The sequence below is a fragment of the Eurosta solidaginis genome, chromosome 5 (genome assembly GCF_040869045.1).
Source record: "Eurosta solidaginis isolate ZX-2024a chromosome 5, ASM4086904v1, whole genome shotgun sequence".
In the NCBI taxonomy this organism is placed as follows: Eukaryota; Metazoa; Arthropoda; class Insecta; order Diptera; family Tephritidae; genus Eurosta; species Eurosta solidaginis.
Genome location: NC_090323.1, coordinates 78,857,013 through 78,873,507, shown reverse-complemented (window position 1 = coordinate 78,873,507; position 16,495 = coordinate 78,857,013). Strand labels below are relative to the sequence as shown.

At 37.0% G+C, this 16,495-nt stretch overlaps 1 protein-coding gene across 3 annotated transcripts in view; it reads right to left on the bottom strand.

Annotated features, from left to right (window-relative positions):
* LOC137233818 (trypsin-1) overlaps positions 1 to 16,495 on the bottom strand; it is a 321,955-nt gene that overhangs the window by 77,927 nt on the left and 227,533 nt on the right. The window contains exon 2 of one of the 3 annotated variants that reach the window (XM_067757279.1): positions 8,118 to 8,235. The exons of the other annotated variants lie outside the window; for them this stretch is intronic. The gene's annotated coding sequence lies outside the window, so the exon portion shown is untranslated. The remainder of the gene's footprint in view (positions 1 to 8,117; positions 8,236 to 16,495) is intronic. 3 annotated transcript variants of the gene reach the window in all.

Genomic DNA, 16,495 nt, shown 5'->3' with positions numbered 1-16,495 from the left:
TTTTTGCTGTTGTCTCGTCCCCATCAGGATAAAAGATATACTCGTCCACATCAATTCCTTCTGCTTCCATTGCCTCTCGTAGCCGTGCCTGAAGTTCGAGTTTAACGCCACTTGGATTCAATCCACGGCTCTCCAACTCCTTCTTTAGTTGCTGGATCTTCAATTCACTGAACTTTGCCATGTCTTTGTTGTCCTCTGGAATTTATTCAACAATTCCTCTTCTGACACCAATTGTAACGAATTTTACTTGCAAATCCTCTTATTTGCAATCCTCTGCTAAGTTCGAATCACTAAACTGTTGAATAAATAACTCCAATTTGTAATAATGCAAAATGGCGTTTATTAAAGTACTTCACAATAACACTCAAACTGTGCAACGAATAGCTTGCTTAATAACCAAGCTGATTGATAGCTCAAAATAATACTGCTCTTGCTCGCTAGATAGCGTCTTAGTTGAAACTGCTTGACAACTCAAATCAAACTGAATTCCAGCGCCTCTACATCTGCTGCCTTTTATACTCTCTGATATCAAAGTTCGCATCTTCTAGGCGCTTCCAGAATCTACTGGTACATCAGCTCTCAAACTTTTCAGCTGCAACTACAATTGCTCGATTTACAGCTTCTCTTATTGCATACTTTTAGGAGTATCTCAGATATATGCATGTGTTTGTGTATTGATTCTCCGCTGCTCGTATACGTACATGGTACATATACGTAGACGCAATTATTGTTTCGTTTATGTAGATACATAATGATTGAATTATTGATGTGAATTCACGTCACTGCTTAGCATCGGCTTAGAGATAGCAGCTCCCCTTAGTTTTGCTAATATTCGTAACACTAGTTTTGGCCAAAAAGCTCTTGGTTCTAGCATTATGTTGTTGATTGCAATGAAATAAAATGTATAGTGCAGTTAGGTTTTACGAAGAAACGGTTCAAAATTTGCGTTCTGGTGTTGCTGAACTATGTATGTGGAAAAATCAGTAAATCATAAATGAAACTAAGCAATTTTGTTAGTGCTATTTTTATAGATGCTTATTTTTTCCCTTAACGTTTAAATTTCATATCAGATTCTTATCTAGATTCAGTAAGTGTGAGTTTTGATCCCAGGCCTCAGGGATTCTGCTAGCACCTACGGGAATAATTTTATATAAAACATTTCTTCAGAAATCAAATCTCTTTTGCATTTGCTTCCTTCTGTCTTCGAGTTAAAATATTTCTTGTGCCAAGATACTTAGTTTTCAATTACCTTGCGTGGCTTAACACCACAATAGTCCTGGAATTCCTTGAACTCATTGAGCTGGGTGAGAAAGATTTAAATATCAACGTGCCAAACGAGAAGTAATGCATAGAATTTCTTTGTATAAGTTTTGAAAGTGTTAGACTCACGGCAGAGTGCTCGCTATAAGCTATGCTAGGCGAGAATCAATTTTTATTTTCATATATTTTACATAGTGTTGTATAGCCGATCGAAATATCTAGCCGTTATTAATATTATTATAAAACAATAGTTTTTGTGATTAGTGGGTTATTTCATCAACAATTAACGAGAATGTGTTTGCCAACACTTTTCTTTTTAATGCCTGGCATAAATTATATCCTAGGTGAAATGTTATTGTTCTGGTACATTTTATTGCCTGAGCAATTTTTTATGGTGAGAGTTCCATTGAAGTAAATTCAAAATTATATGGGGGCTAACGAAAGTGTGGCGAATTTTTGGGTAATATTGTGAATTTTTACCTGAGTGAAAAAGAAAGAAAAGTACTAATCGTGGCTACTGCCTAAAAAGAACCAAAATTGAAGAAAAGGGACCAGCGGACCAAGACCATTTCTGGTCCAAATGGACCAAAGTGGCAACCGTGAAAGCGAAGAAAACTACATTTCAAATTTCTCCACAGACACTGGTGAGTTTTTCGGTGATGACAGCGTTACCACTTGGGCCAGAATCGCGGATAAAAAAACTGGTAACGATATTCGGTTACATAATGTTCTGGGTACTATTTTACCTGTAACGCTCAGAATCGCGGCGTAAATGTTATATTCAGTAGCGATCTTTACAAAATCTAATTCAAAAGGAGGCTACAATTGATACACTTATCAATGACCAGCTAATCACTGAAATTCAAAAGTGGAAAGAAATTTATATAGAATTTTGGACACTATTTTATTTTTGGGTGAAAGAGGCCTAGCTTTTAAAGGCGAAAGTATATATCTTGGTGAGCGAAACGATGGACATTTTTTGGGCATCTAAGATCTCATAAGCCATTATGATACGATACTTAGAGATCATTTGGAGAAAGTTAGGATTTCACAACAGCAGCAAAAACGTTGACAAGTTCACTTTCTTTCCCCAGGCATTCAGAACGAGTTATATATATTTGTGCAAAACACGTGAGGGTACTATATTAGATCAAGGAAAGAAAGCCAAGTATTTTTCTATTATCGTTGATGCTATGCCTGATGCTAGTCACGTAGTCAACGTTCATTTGCGCTAACTCCATTTCAATTCGAAAGCAACCAGTTTTACAATTCAAAAACGGTTTTTGGCTTTCGTGAATTGTAACCAAAAAACTGGTCAGAAAATCGCTGACTACGTCACATTCTCGACAAAAACTCGAATGCTGATTACTCGCCTTGTGCAACCCACAGTCTCAATTTATGTGGTGTTGATGCTGCAGAATGTCGTACGGCTGCAATTACTTTCTTCGGAGTTGTACAAAAAATGTTTTAACTTTCAGCAGCACTCCACAACGATGGGATATCCTCAAAAAAAATGTACCGAGCTCTCTTCATAGTCTTTCACACAAAAGCCAAATTTGACTGCGCAAGCATACGGAGATGTTACCGGCATTCTCAAGTACATTAACAAGTTCGAATGTATCTTGCTGCCCTCAGTTTGGTTCAAAATACTGACTACCATTAATGAAAGAAACATGGTCCTCCAAGCTAGAAACGCCACCATAGATGTTGAGGTCCGACAACTAGATGCCTTATTATTATAGTTGCTATTCAATTGAACATCTCGCGAAAGTTTCCGGATATTCGAAAGAGAAAACCCAAAATACGTTCTGAAGATAATTTAAATGAGATGTTTACGGATGATTCAGAGTTTGATTTTAAAAGCAATACATTCCTGGTGAATGGTAATCACGGGCAATACTGAACGATTTGCAGCTATGAGAAATTTGAGCGAGACGTTTTCCCTTTTGTGGCAATTTGAAGAGATGGATGAAACAACGGTTCGGGCGAGCGCAGCAAAATTTGTCGAAAAATACAAGTCGGACATTTCTCAAAGCTTAGAATGTGATATAATTCACTTGAAACACATTTACGATAAAGGTCTGTCACCATAGGAATTGCTAAATGCCATCTATGTTCAAAATCTGTATACAATTTTCCCCAACATTTGTGTTGATTTACGTATCTTTTGCACTATACCTGTCACTGTAGCTAGTTGTTGTTGTAGCGATAACGTTGCTCCCCGAAGGTTTTGGGGAGTGTTATCCATGTGATGGTCCTTTGCCGGATACAGATCCGGTACGCTCCGGTAACACAGCACCATTAAGGTGTTAGCCCGAACATCTCGGGAACGATTTATATGGCCACATTAAACCTTCAGGCCATCCCTCCATCCCCACCACCAAGTTCCATGAGGAGCTTGGGGTCGCCAAAGCCTCGTCTGTTAGTGAGACAGGATTCGCCGCGGATAGGTGAGGTTGACAATTGGGTTTGGAGAAGCTGTATATTGCGCTGGCAACTTGAAGAGTTGCGCTACACAGCCCCTTGAATCTGGTATTTTAGTCGCCTCTTACGACAGGCATACCTACCGCGGGTTAGGGGGTCAGAATATACTGTGGCTAGTGCAGAACGTTCCTTCAGTTTCAAGAGCGAGTTTCAGAACTTGCCACGCTTTGTGTTGAATCAGTTTTGGCAAGACTGTTAAATTTTATATTATTATAATAATTTTGCAGCGAAAAATGTAAGTAAAGCCACTCTTTGATATCCGAGCTTTCTATATTGAATAATTAAAATATATAATCATCATTAAATTTATCAGAAATGTATTACAATGTTACCAAATAACTAGAAAAGATTATTTGAAACAATATATGGCTGTTAAAACAGAATTTTATTTCTACGTTACAATAAAATAGTATAAGTAAATATTCTGTGTTAATTGATTGTTTTGCCCAAAAATCATTTAGTTGATGTTGCAAACAATTTTTTTATGTAATCCATCAATAATGATTCATAAATGAGACGTCATTAATTCAAGTTAATCAAATTTATTAGTGGATTTTTTATAGGGGGCCCGTAAATTGTTTAGTCCCGGGCCCGGATTTTCTCTCTATGGCCCTGCCTACACGTGACGGCTGCTGTTACAAATGTACCAGGAGAGGCTAAGGAGACTCAAGGTGGTAAAGTAAAAGCTTTTCTAAGGTAGTCGAACAAATGACCGCTTCTACCCTAACGTAGTGGACAGTCGAACTAATCGGAAAACTGAAGCTACGCGGTCATCTATCTATCTATCTATTTATATAAAATTCAAATTATGTGTGTATGTATGTATGTAGGTATAGATCGAGTTGCGTCCTAAACGGATGGACCGATAACAACCAAATTTGCACAACCCACTGGAAACTTTCCAAGGATGGTCATAGGCTAAAAATAATATCGATATATAAAAAGGGCGTGGCACCTCCCATGCAAAATGAATATTTGGCACTACATAACTCTGAAGGTATTCATGCTAGAACATTGAAATTCAGTTAGGAGTTATATGCGGTCAATCCCTAACACCCCCAAAAATATTTGGGGTGGGGGAGAAGGGGCATGGCACCTCCCATATAAATGGAAGTTATCACACTGCATATCTCTGAATGTAGTAATGGTAGGATAATGAAAATTGGTAAGGTTAATTGGTGAGGTTAAGTCCTTCAAGTAAAATGTGGAATTGGGGAAAAAGGGGCGTGGCACCTTCCATACAAATGGGATTTTTAAGAACTATGGCTGCCGTACAAACTTAGGTTTTTATAAGAGCTAAAGTTGTATACAACGTTGTTTGGTTGTTATTCCTTTTGGATGTTTAGTAATCTTCCGTCGTTAAAATTTTTGTTAACTTCAGTCTATCCACATCTTCTATCTATATATATATAAAGTAAAAATTATGAATGTTTGTATGTTGGTATAAAGCGGGTTGCGCCCTAAACGGATCCGCCGATCACAACTAAATTTGAATCACCCACTAGAAAACTTCCAAAGATGGTCATAGGCTAAACATAACTTCAATATAAAACAAGTAACGAAGGCTAAGTTCGGGTGTAACCGAACATTACATACTCAGCTGAGAGCTATGGAGACAAAATAAGGGAAAATCACCATGTAGGAAAATGAACCTAGGGTAACCCTGGAATGTGTTTGTATGACATGTGTATCAAATGGAAGGTATTAAAGAGTATTTTAAGAGGGAGTAGGCCATAGATCTGTGGGTGCACGCCATTTAGGGATATCGCCATAAAGGTGGACCAGGGTGGAATCTAGAATTTGTTTGTACTATATGGGTATCAAATGAAGGGTGTTAATGAGTATTTTAAAAGAGCGTGGGCTTAGTTCAATAAGTGGACGCCTTTTCGAAATATCGCCATAAAGGTGGACCAGGGGTGACTCTAGAATTTGTTTGTATGATATGGGTATCAAATGAAAGGTGTTAATGAGTGTTTTAAAAGGGCGTGGGCCTTAGTTCTATAGGTGGGCGGTTTGTCGAGATATAGCCATAAAGGTGGACCAGGGGTGACTCTAGAATTTGTTTGTACGACATGGGTATAAAATGAAAGTTGTTAAGGTAGATATCGACCAAAATCTGGACCAGGGTGACCCAGAACGTCATCTGCCGAATACCGCTAATTTATTTTTATATGAAAAACCACGAACAGTATTCCTGCCAAGATTCCTAGGGCTTTTGATTTCGCCCTGCAGAACTTTTTAATTTTCTTCCACTTAATATGGTAGGTGTCACACCCATTTTGCAAAGTTTTTTTCTAAAGTTATATTTTGCGTCAATAAACCAATCCAATTACCATGTTTCATCCCTTTTATAATTATGGAATTTTTTCATTTTTCCTAACTTTCGATATCGAAAAAGTGGGCGTAGTCATAGTCGGATTTCGGCCATTTTTTACACCAATACAAAGTGAGTTCAGATGAGTTTAGTAAAGATTTTTGCTCAAGTTATCGTATTAACAGCCGGGCGGAAGGACAGACGGTCGACTGTGTATAAAAACTGGGCGTGGCTTCAACCGATTTCGCCCTTTTTCACAGAAAACAGTTATCGTCGCAGAATCTAGCCCCTACCAAATTTCACAAGGTTTGGTAAGTTTTTGTTCGACTTATGGCATTAAAAGTATCCTAGACAAATTAAATGAAAAAGGGCGGAGCCACGCCCATTTTGAAAATTTCTTTCATTTTTGTATTTTATTGCACAATATCATTACTGGAGTCGAATGTTGACATAATTTACTTATATTCTGTAAAGATATTGAATTTTTTGTTAAAATTAGACTTAAAAAAATTTTTTTTTTAAAGTGGACGTGGTCGTTCTGCGATTTTGCTAATTTTTATTAAGCATACATATAATAATAGGAGTAACGTTTCTGCCAAATTTCATCATGATATCTTCAACGACTGCCAAATTACAGCTTGCAAAACTTTTAAATTACCTTCTTTTAAAAGTGGGCGGTGCCACGCCCATTGTCCAAAAGTTTATTAATTTTCTATTCTGCGTCATAAGGTCAACCCACCTACCTAGTTTCATCGCCTTATCTGTCTTTGGCAATGAATTATCGCATTTTTCGGTTTTTCGAAATTTTCGATATCGAAAAAGTGGGCGTGGTTATAGTCTGAGATCTGAGATGAGAGCCCAGGAACCTACAAACCAAATTTCATCAAGATACCTCGAAATTTACTCAAGTTATCGTGTTAACGGACAGACGGACGGACGGACATCGCTCAATCAAATTTTTTTCGATACTGATGATTTTGATATATGGAAGTCTATATCTATCTCGATTCCTTTATAGCTGTACAACTAACCGTTATCCAATCAAAGTTAATATACTCTGTGAGCTCTGCTCAACTGAGTATAAAAAGGGGGTGGCACCTACCATACAAATGGAATGTTTGATACAGCATAACGCCCGTAATATATGGAATTGAAAAAAAAAAACAAGTCATATGGGACTTTCAGAACTATGGCTGCACTAAAAACTTAGATTATTTCAACACGTAAAGTTTGATTGCGGAGTTGGGTTTGGCTTGTATTCCTTTAGTATTCTTTTATGTTATCTTTAAGGTTGGTATTTTTGGATACGCCTGGAGGAACCGAAAAAACACATTTCTGTTTAATTTGATATTAATTAATGTAAGAGTAAAAAGAGAAATCACTATGGAAGTTGCTTTCTCAGATACCGCGCATACCCTTTGTGTGGTGGACGTACAACTCCGCATTTAAATAACCACTGCCTGCAAACATCTGATACGCCGATGTGCAACATAAGCAAACGGTCAGGCCAAAGTGAGGGTGTGCGATGTGTGCACCGTGACTCATAAACAGTCGCTGCCGAACCCTTAAGAATTTAAGGTGTAATAACGGAATTTTAAATATATTGAAAATACTCTAATTGCGAAAGAATTGCTATTAAAAAATTTTACTTACCTTCGAGCTTAGAATCCATCAAAAAAATTTTATATAAGTGTTTACTTAAAAGAAATATGAAGCTTAATATTCAATAAGAATTTTGCAAATTAATCAATGCATTTTACGGCCACTCCTGCCTTCTTACTTCAATTACTCAATATATATGAGCAAAAATATCAAAAAAAAAGCAAGCAAAAATCCCGTTATTTTGTTTGTTTTCTTTCATTTCTCATTACACTTTTCTTGGAATAAGAACTTTGTTTTTGTCCAGCTAGCTCGTTCTACACGAAACACTGTGCATTGTCGCGAAATATTATTGTGAAGTTTGAGTGATTTTAAAATATTAAATAATTTATATACCGATCTAACTAATCAAAATTATTAGTTTATATTAATAAGCATTGTACACAAAATAAAAGCCTACCTGTTTGTGAATTTTTAAAGGAAGTGTAGTGGTTTTATTTGTGAAAGGTGAAGAGGGAAACCCGCCCCATATACCCAAAGCGTATCCATGGTCCCTTGACCACATCGGAACAAGTGACCTAAAAAGTGAAAAAATTGGAAAAAGTAACAATATAAAGAAAAAAGAAGTTTGAAAGAAAACCTATCAAAGACCTAAAAAGTGGAAAAATTGGAAAAAATACCAATATAAAGAAAAAAGGAGTTTGAAAGAAAACCTATAAAAAACCTAAAAAGTAGGGAAAAATTTAAATCCAAAAAAAAAAAATAATAATAATACATACCTACCCGTGTTTCGTGCATACTTACCCAATAATTATTTACATAAAATAACAAAAATCAACGAATTAATGCAAATGCAAAATACTTACCCGGGCGCGCATGAAAAACAATAAAACTACAAAAAAAAAAGCTGCTATAGTGAAAAACAAAAATTATGTAAAAAGTGCTTAACAGAAAATACATACATACACATATACAAAATAAAGCGCTGGAAAATAAGAGTGAGAAAATCTGAAAAAAAGTTTAATTAAAAAGTGCAAAGAGATATACATAAAAAGAAATAAGAAAGCGAAAAAAAGTGATTTAGTGCCTTTTTGCCCGAAGAAGGAAATATCTCGTTTCAAGGTACCGGCTAATGTCAATACCTTTGTGCACAGACACACTTATAAACGCAACAGGAAAAATTGCACAGTGGGGCAAAATTGTGGAAGCAAGAAACAATTTTTTTTAATATAGCTTCTTGCCAAATATACATTTCAGTATAACCACGGGCAGTAGACCTGCACAAGTGGTACGCAACAACAACAATAATACAACACATACAGCAGCTTTCACATATTTTAGTATAACCACGAGCAGTATACCTGCACCAGTGGTACAACAACAACACCAACAACGACATCAACAACAAATACAAAACAGCAGTGCATCAGATCCCCAAAAAGGAAAAAAAAATCGAGATAAAAGGAAAACAGGTGACAAAGAATATTACCGGGGAAGCCAAAGTAAGTACACTTTTGCACAAAAGTAGGACACGTACATACACAAACATATTTCCAAGTACAGCAAAAATACTCTCCTCGCGATCGGTATTATAAACCGTTCGTTTACAAAAAAAAAAACCCCGCATACCCTGGTTATATAAACCACAAAGGTACAGTCCCACCTTAGTCCCATTTTTTTCGTGCATATACATATGTATATAGCATAAAATAAAACTCAAGCGGTAACGTTCTAAAGGAAATCCCATAGCGGTAACCCAAAAAGATGTACTTGTACCCACACATAAATACATACGTATATCTTAAGCATCCACATATATACTCTCCCATATATATTTTGTTACTCTCACCTTAATAGAACCCTTTCAACCAAAGTTAGTTGCTACCCTAGCAAAATAACCGTTGCCCGTGGCATATTTTCCGCAACGTCCCTCATAAGCCAAAGCGCTCATTATCCACTTGCTTAAGCAAATTCCGCTATACAATTTAGTACAGTGGGCCTGAGCTTATAAAAAAAATTAAATTCATTTACAGTGGGCTAAAACTGGTACAATATTAAGAATTTTTATACCCAAATTTTAAAATGACGGACAAGCAGGAAAACCCCAAAAACCTAGCGGCACCGGAGGGCAATACCCGGACAAACTCCCAGTCCGATGATGAGGAATACAGCAGGATCGAGAAAAAGGGCCCATAACATCATAATTTTTATGCTTCGTTATTTCGATTCCCTACGTTTATGTAGTGGGACAAGGCTACTTTTACGAATGTCATTGAAGCAATTCATTTTATCGGAAAATTTCGAAAACAAAAAAGTTTAAAACCAAGGATTCCATTGATACCGATAGATTTGTCTTTTCAATTTTAAATGCCTCAAATTTCCTATCCCTATCAATGAAGCTCAAGGACGATCATTAGCTGCGAATAAGGGATTGATGAGCGCAATACAAACCTTTATAGCTTCAGAGCTTCTTCAACTCAATTTACGCGGGGGGAATCCTGTTACAAATATGAATATATCATACAACAACATTCATTAGCTGTAGAAAAAGTCAATCTTACCTACTCTTGTTTTACCCATGGCCAGTTACGAGTAGCTTGCATATTTTTATAGAAACGTGGGGTAAAACCCACGGGCATAAGCTAGTAATCTATAATGAACTTTTATATCATAAGGCCGGAAAACAACAGTTTGGACTGAGCATATATATAACCTTAACATCTTTCAACTCAAAATCGGTCGACTTTGCCGATTGTTCGATTTTCACCCATGATGATATCCACTTAGACTGCAGTTGATTTCGAGGGCGGCATCTTTGGCCGGTGAAGCTCGGCAGCATAGCTCGGCAAAAATATCCGTCGGAAAGTCTTCGGAGCTACACCTTGAGCTTCTAGGAAAGTGACGTTGACGAAGGTATGAGTTCGAAGTCGCAGTCCTATAGCTTCGGTGCTGGTATATGGTGTGAGGGTCAGGAGGCTTGGTAGCGACTGGTAGTCGGGATTGCTACTGTTCGCACAGAGAATCATGACTTTTAATAGACCATTAATAGTGGCCGTAAGTCCCCTTTGTGTGTGACCAGCAAGGAGCCAAAAATGAGTTAAAGAAATCGTGTCGAAAACGAGTAAAAGGAGTTAGCCCAGAACATCTCTATTGTGCTTTACCCGGGACATACAGACAAAAATGTGACAATTTTAAGTATTTCCTTTTTTCCGGCAGACGTAGCAGTACCAGTCACTAAGACCGGGGTTAGGTTCAATGACTGTCTGGAGTAAGTGAATGAAGGACAGTCCCTCCGAAAGGAGCTACTTCTGAAATTTTTTTTCATTGACTAGAACTTTGTGGGGTTATTCTTACTAGTCACTTTTTAAACAGTTCATTGACTAGACTTTTTTCTTTGAGTTTTAAGCGGGGATTACCCTTATTGCTTCAATTGTATGAAAACATTTATTTGAAGAAATTTTAATTTATAATTTATTTCATAATTTGGGAAAAATTTAAACCACTCCCACTCCCGGGAGAAAAGGCTTTGAAGAGATTTACATGGTATAATCGAAACAGCTGTCGCCTTGTCCGTCCTGATGTCGCGTTGTTTAAATTTTTCCAAAATTATTAAATATAATTTTTTCTGTTGGACTTGATTAAATCGCGAACGCTTTCTGCCCACAATTTGCAATGCATACTTCAAGGGCGTAGTCAGGATTTGATTTTGGAACAATCAGGGGGGGGCGGCCATCAAATAAAATTTTATTTTTACGAGGAGGAAGCATCGAAAGACTCAAAGCCACACTAGCTTTAGACTTCAACCGCACTAAACCTCCTACTGTCTGAGTACCATATACCTCCGGTACCACCGTCAAGTATTCTGTATGGAGGTAGGTTGAATACTAAGCTCTACGTCTATCGGGGTCAGGTTGCTCAATTCCATCCAATTTAAATGTCAAGAAACAAGAAGCAATGAAGTGCCAAACGGCGTGGATCTTGTGCAAATCGTTCTAAAACTCTGAGTACCATATTCTTTCCTTTATCCTTGGCCATTTTCCTAAGGACACTCATCATGCATAATCCTAAAAAAAATCATTACAATCAGAGAATAACTTTTGGATTTTCATCACTTTTCTTACAATTCAAAGGATTTTCGGCCTTCGTTGAGCGAAGCCAAGTCTTTACTCTTCTCAACGTGCTAAAGGTCCGTTCTATGGAACTTCGTCGTTGGATAAAACATTTCCTTTTCTTGAACGACATCACACAGGTCTAACTTATGAAGATCTTCAGCTTTTAAGTTTTTGTCCTTCCAATGAAAATACCACAATTCGGCCTCCGCAGAAAAACTTGTAAGACCGTAAAACTGAATAAAATTTCCTGTTACTTTCTTGAAGTCTTGGAAATTCATTTTCAACATGTTAGCTGGGTGCAAGTGAGACAATGTATACGCTGGCAAGTTCTCTTCAGGAAATCTTTGCTCCAGTGAGGCGACAAGTGAATCTAAATATGGAATTAAAAGTGATCTCTTCCAAAATTGAGTGTCATCAGAAGCACCATGATTCGAGCGATGTTTTTTACGGTCCACGGTTCTGCGCGAAAGAATATCCAACTGCTTTGATTGTAAAATATTAACCACTGGCTCAAAGAAAGACATATGATGAAAGTTGATTGAGTGACAGCTGAGTGCAGCTGAAAGGCAGTTGTTTTTGTTGAAGTGTTTCCTTCGATGGACAGTTCTTTTAATCCATTACCGATGCTGACAAAGTGCTGTTGAAAGATCGAAATACTCCTGTATTTCTCTGACCATCGTGTTTCACAAAAAGCAGGAATATGTGGAACATATTTCCTTCTGGCAAGAGAACCGCGATAAAAATTGATGACGTTCTTGATTGTTGCAATAGTGTTGCGAATTTCGGGGACTTCATTTAAATCATTTACTACCAAATTCAATTTGTGACTTGCGCAATGAAAGTATGTATAAAGCTTGAGGATATTTCTCCCTCAAAATAGTTGCACACCATTTTCTTTTCCTGACATTGTTGAACAACAGTCATACCCTTTTCCTTTAAGTTTCATAGGATCAAGTCCTGTTTCAGTGATAAAATTATCTATCGCGCTGGTAATTGTTTTGCCATCCATAGCGTCTAGTTCAACAAAACCTACAAATTCTTCTCCAATAACTTGCTTGTTTGGAGGCCGAGTAGGTGATAAAATACACCTTAAAGCATAAAATAGTTTTCGAAGTTTGCTCCAAATCATGAGATATGAGGATAGAAGTAAACGTTTTGAAATGATAAGCAGTAACAAGGCAAATTAAACAAGGTAGAATTGACAAATGAAGCACTCGAAATCAAAAATCAGTACGGGTTGCTTTTACTTAGCATGGAAAAGGGGGAGAAATTATATCTTTCTCAGCAGAAATTGTAATAGAAAAGGACTTAAAGTAGTATGTAGTAGTAGCAGTGGTAGCAAATTCGTAAATACGAGTAGGTTTTCAGAAAATTGTAGATTTCAAACTAAATACTTCGTCACTTTGGCAACCAGGTTTCACAAAAAAATATAACCAGCTCTGTCGGAAATATGCGAAAACTTCCTTAACGTGAGCCCCTTGGAGTCGCTTTCATCTGAACTAGATGCCTTAAAGAATTGAACAACTGATATTCTGAGTAACTCCGTAAACAGCACAACTTATGAATGTCTTCCCACACTGATTTATTCCAGGATATCACTTATTATTTTTTTTCAACAAAATTATTCAAATTGAAAATTTTGTGTGTTCACAAAAAAAATTTAATTTTTCGGAAGTCAACGGGTTAAATATTTTTTTCATTTGAAACAACAATTCATACAGAGAAGGGAGAACTGTCAAGTTCACTATTGCTTTGTTTAATATACTTTGAGCAGTAATATTCAGATTTGTCTTATTTACAACACTTCTATTTTATCACAACTGAAAATGAAAAGTTATATTTAGCTGAAGTGAAGTTACACAATTCTATATAAATCTGTAATTTACGAAGCTTCACTGGATGAGTCTTGATATACATAATACAAATGCATTGCAAAGTGCGCATTACTGAACAGGATAATCAAAATGCGCTTAGCGACCAAGTCTCAATGATACTTATATTTTTATTTGCTTTCGAGAAGCGTGCTTATGAATATTGTCACAATCAAAATTTTAGATATGATTTTAAAACTGGTGCTAGTTTAATAATAAATACATCTACCTTATATATAAAATTCAAAATGTGAAGGTAATATCATCATTGTTCTTTCCTCTCAGTGGCAGATCATGGACGTCACAGAATATAACAGTTTCTATAATAGACGATATGAATTTTCTATTCTCCTCCACTATTTTCTCGTACCCAATTTGTAATGACAGGTTTATTGGTGTTATTTCCAAAATGTTCTTTGCTTCTCTGACTGCTCCCAGGTACCATTGTTTTGTAGAGTGCTTTTCGCAATATCCATACATATTTTTATAACGTTGGAAAGGTTTTTTTTTATCAATGATCCTAGAACACCATGAACCTTTATCGGCGGAAAAAGAACACAATAGAAAAACAATGCGCCCTTCAGCTTTTTCGAATACTGAAGCCAAGGAGAATATATTTTCAGCCATTTAAATTTTCGGCGTAAGTCTTCGACGCCGTCATTAAAATTGTAATTTTCATCTCTTTAGAAATTCTATCTTGTCAGTAGTTGATATCTGTGATGATCGTCCAACACGTGTGTGTATCGTGTGAGTGATATTCTTCCAAACTTTTTTCATTTAAACATGATGATGCTTAAGTGAAAGAACCTTTTTTAACACGATCGGAGGAATTTGTAGGTTGATGACTAGAGGTCATGAATCTATAATTTCTACCAATCACAAGCATGTATACGCAGGTAATGTTCTAGGACAGCGGCCGAATACTAAAACAATTGATACAAATCCGAAAGTGGTACCCAAAAACGCGTTTTGCACAGCATTTCTGCGCAGAACACTTTTACCCACTAATTTTTTTGTGTGTAAAACAAAAACACAACAACCACATGAAAACTTCAAATTGATTTTGCAAATATCTCGAGAATTATCAGAGATATCGGGTTTATGGTTTCGGATTCGCTAGTGCATATATGTATTATGGTGGATGTCAAACGCGGCTAAGTGCCAGGTCCCTGACAAAGTTCAGGAAGATTTTGTAGTATCACCGTAATATATATATTTGTACGCGTTATTGCATATATATATTATGGTGGATGTCGAACCCGGCTAAGTGCCAGGCCCCTGACAAAGTTCAGGAAGATTTTGTAGTATCATCGTAATATATATATTTTTACGCATTTGTGCATATATGTATTGTGGTGGATGTATTTTCTGGCGCCCGCTGGTAATTTGCATTTTTCTGGAGTTTTCGCTTTGCGCCATTGCGATTTTATGAAATAGAATAGATTTATTAATTAATACAATATCTCGAAACAAACAATAATACATCACAAAAGTGTGTAAAGTGCATTTCATTGGCGGGCGGCAGAAAATTCACCATCCAAAATTTCAGCAAACTCTGCCCCAATAAGGTGTTGGCGCCTCTTTTTGGAATTACCAAGGTTAATTGCAGACTGCAATTTTATAGAAATGTGATTAAATTTAACTAAATGGTAACCACTGTGGTTAAAAGTGCTAAGGTTATCAGTAGTAAATATCTTAAGTTAGGTTAGGTTGAACTGGCCGGTCCATGAGGACCTCACATAGACTGAATAAGTCCGTAGTGTTACCAGAATTTTGTTTTAACGACCAAACTGAAAACCCCTATCAAAAACCAGGACCTATGTTATAAAATAACTCCGTCCTCTTGGCAAATACTAGAAGCTTCCTAGGATTTAAGCCACTTGCTGCTTCTAGATCTGACAGCTGTATCACTCCTAACAGCTGGAGTCTTAGCCTGGCAAGCGCAGGGCAAGAGCGTGCTCGATCGTTTCCTCCTCCAGCCCGCACTTTCTACATCTGCTATCACTGACCAAGCCTAATTTAAAGGCATATGACGCCAGAAGGCAGTGTGCAATCAGAATACCCGTCATGAGTTTACATCCTCCTTTTAATGATAGAAGCAACTTTGTTAGTCTAAGGTTGTAAGACCTGCACATAATCTTCGACGCTTTACAGCCCCGCGCTTGAACCCACGCCTTTCCTGCTTGGTCGCCTTCGCTTAATTTCGCTCAGTATAATTGGTACGTCCACGGAGCAAGCTTCAAGGGATGCGCCCTTTTTAGCTAGTTCATCCACTTTTTCATTCCCATCTATTCCCAAGTATGCTTCTCCCTGTCCCGATTCTCTCCAGGGACTGCTTACATTCTAACCCGCATTTAGATGCTGTGTTATGCGAGATTGTTGCTTTAATTGCTGCTTGACTGTCAATATAAAAGTTAACACGATTGCAGGTTGGGCTATTTTCTTCCAGGGTTTCTACTGCTTTGGTTACGGCTACTATTTCCGCTTGGAAAATGCTACAGTAATCCGGCAGCCTGTAGGATCTGTTTATTTCCGGATCAGCACAACATACCACAGACCCTACTCCTTCCACTACTTAGTAAACATCTTACCTTTAAAAAATTTGCGTATGTCCATCTTTGTAATTTATTATTAAACAATCCAAATTTTTTTTTTGAACTTCAAATCAATGGCAGAGAAACTAAGTCTCCATAAACCAAATGTATTCCAAGAATGTTGTATTGAATTCCAAGTAATTGTAGGTAAACGAATCCTAGCATAAATGTATTCCAAGAATGTTGTATTCAAATCCAAGTAATTGTAATAATTACACACTTTCCACTTCAAGAATATTTGGACATGAAATACTACAGGGT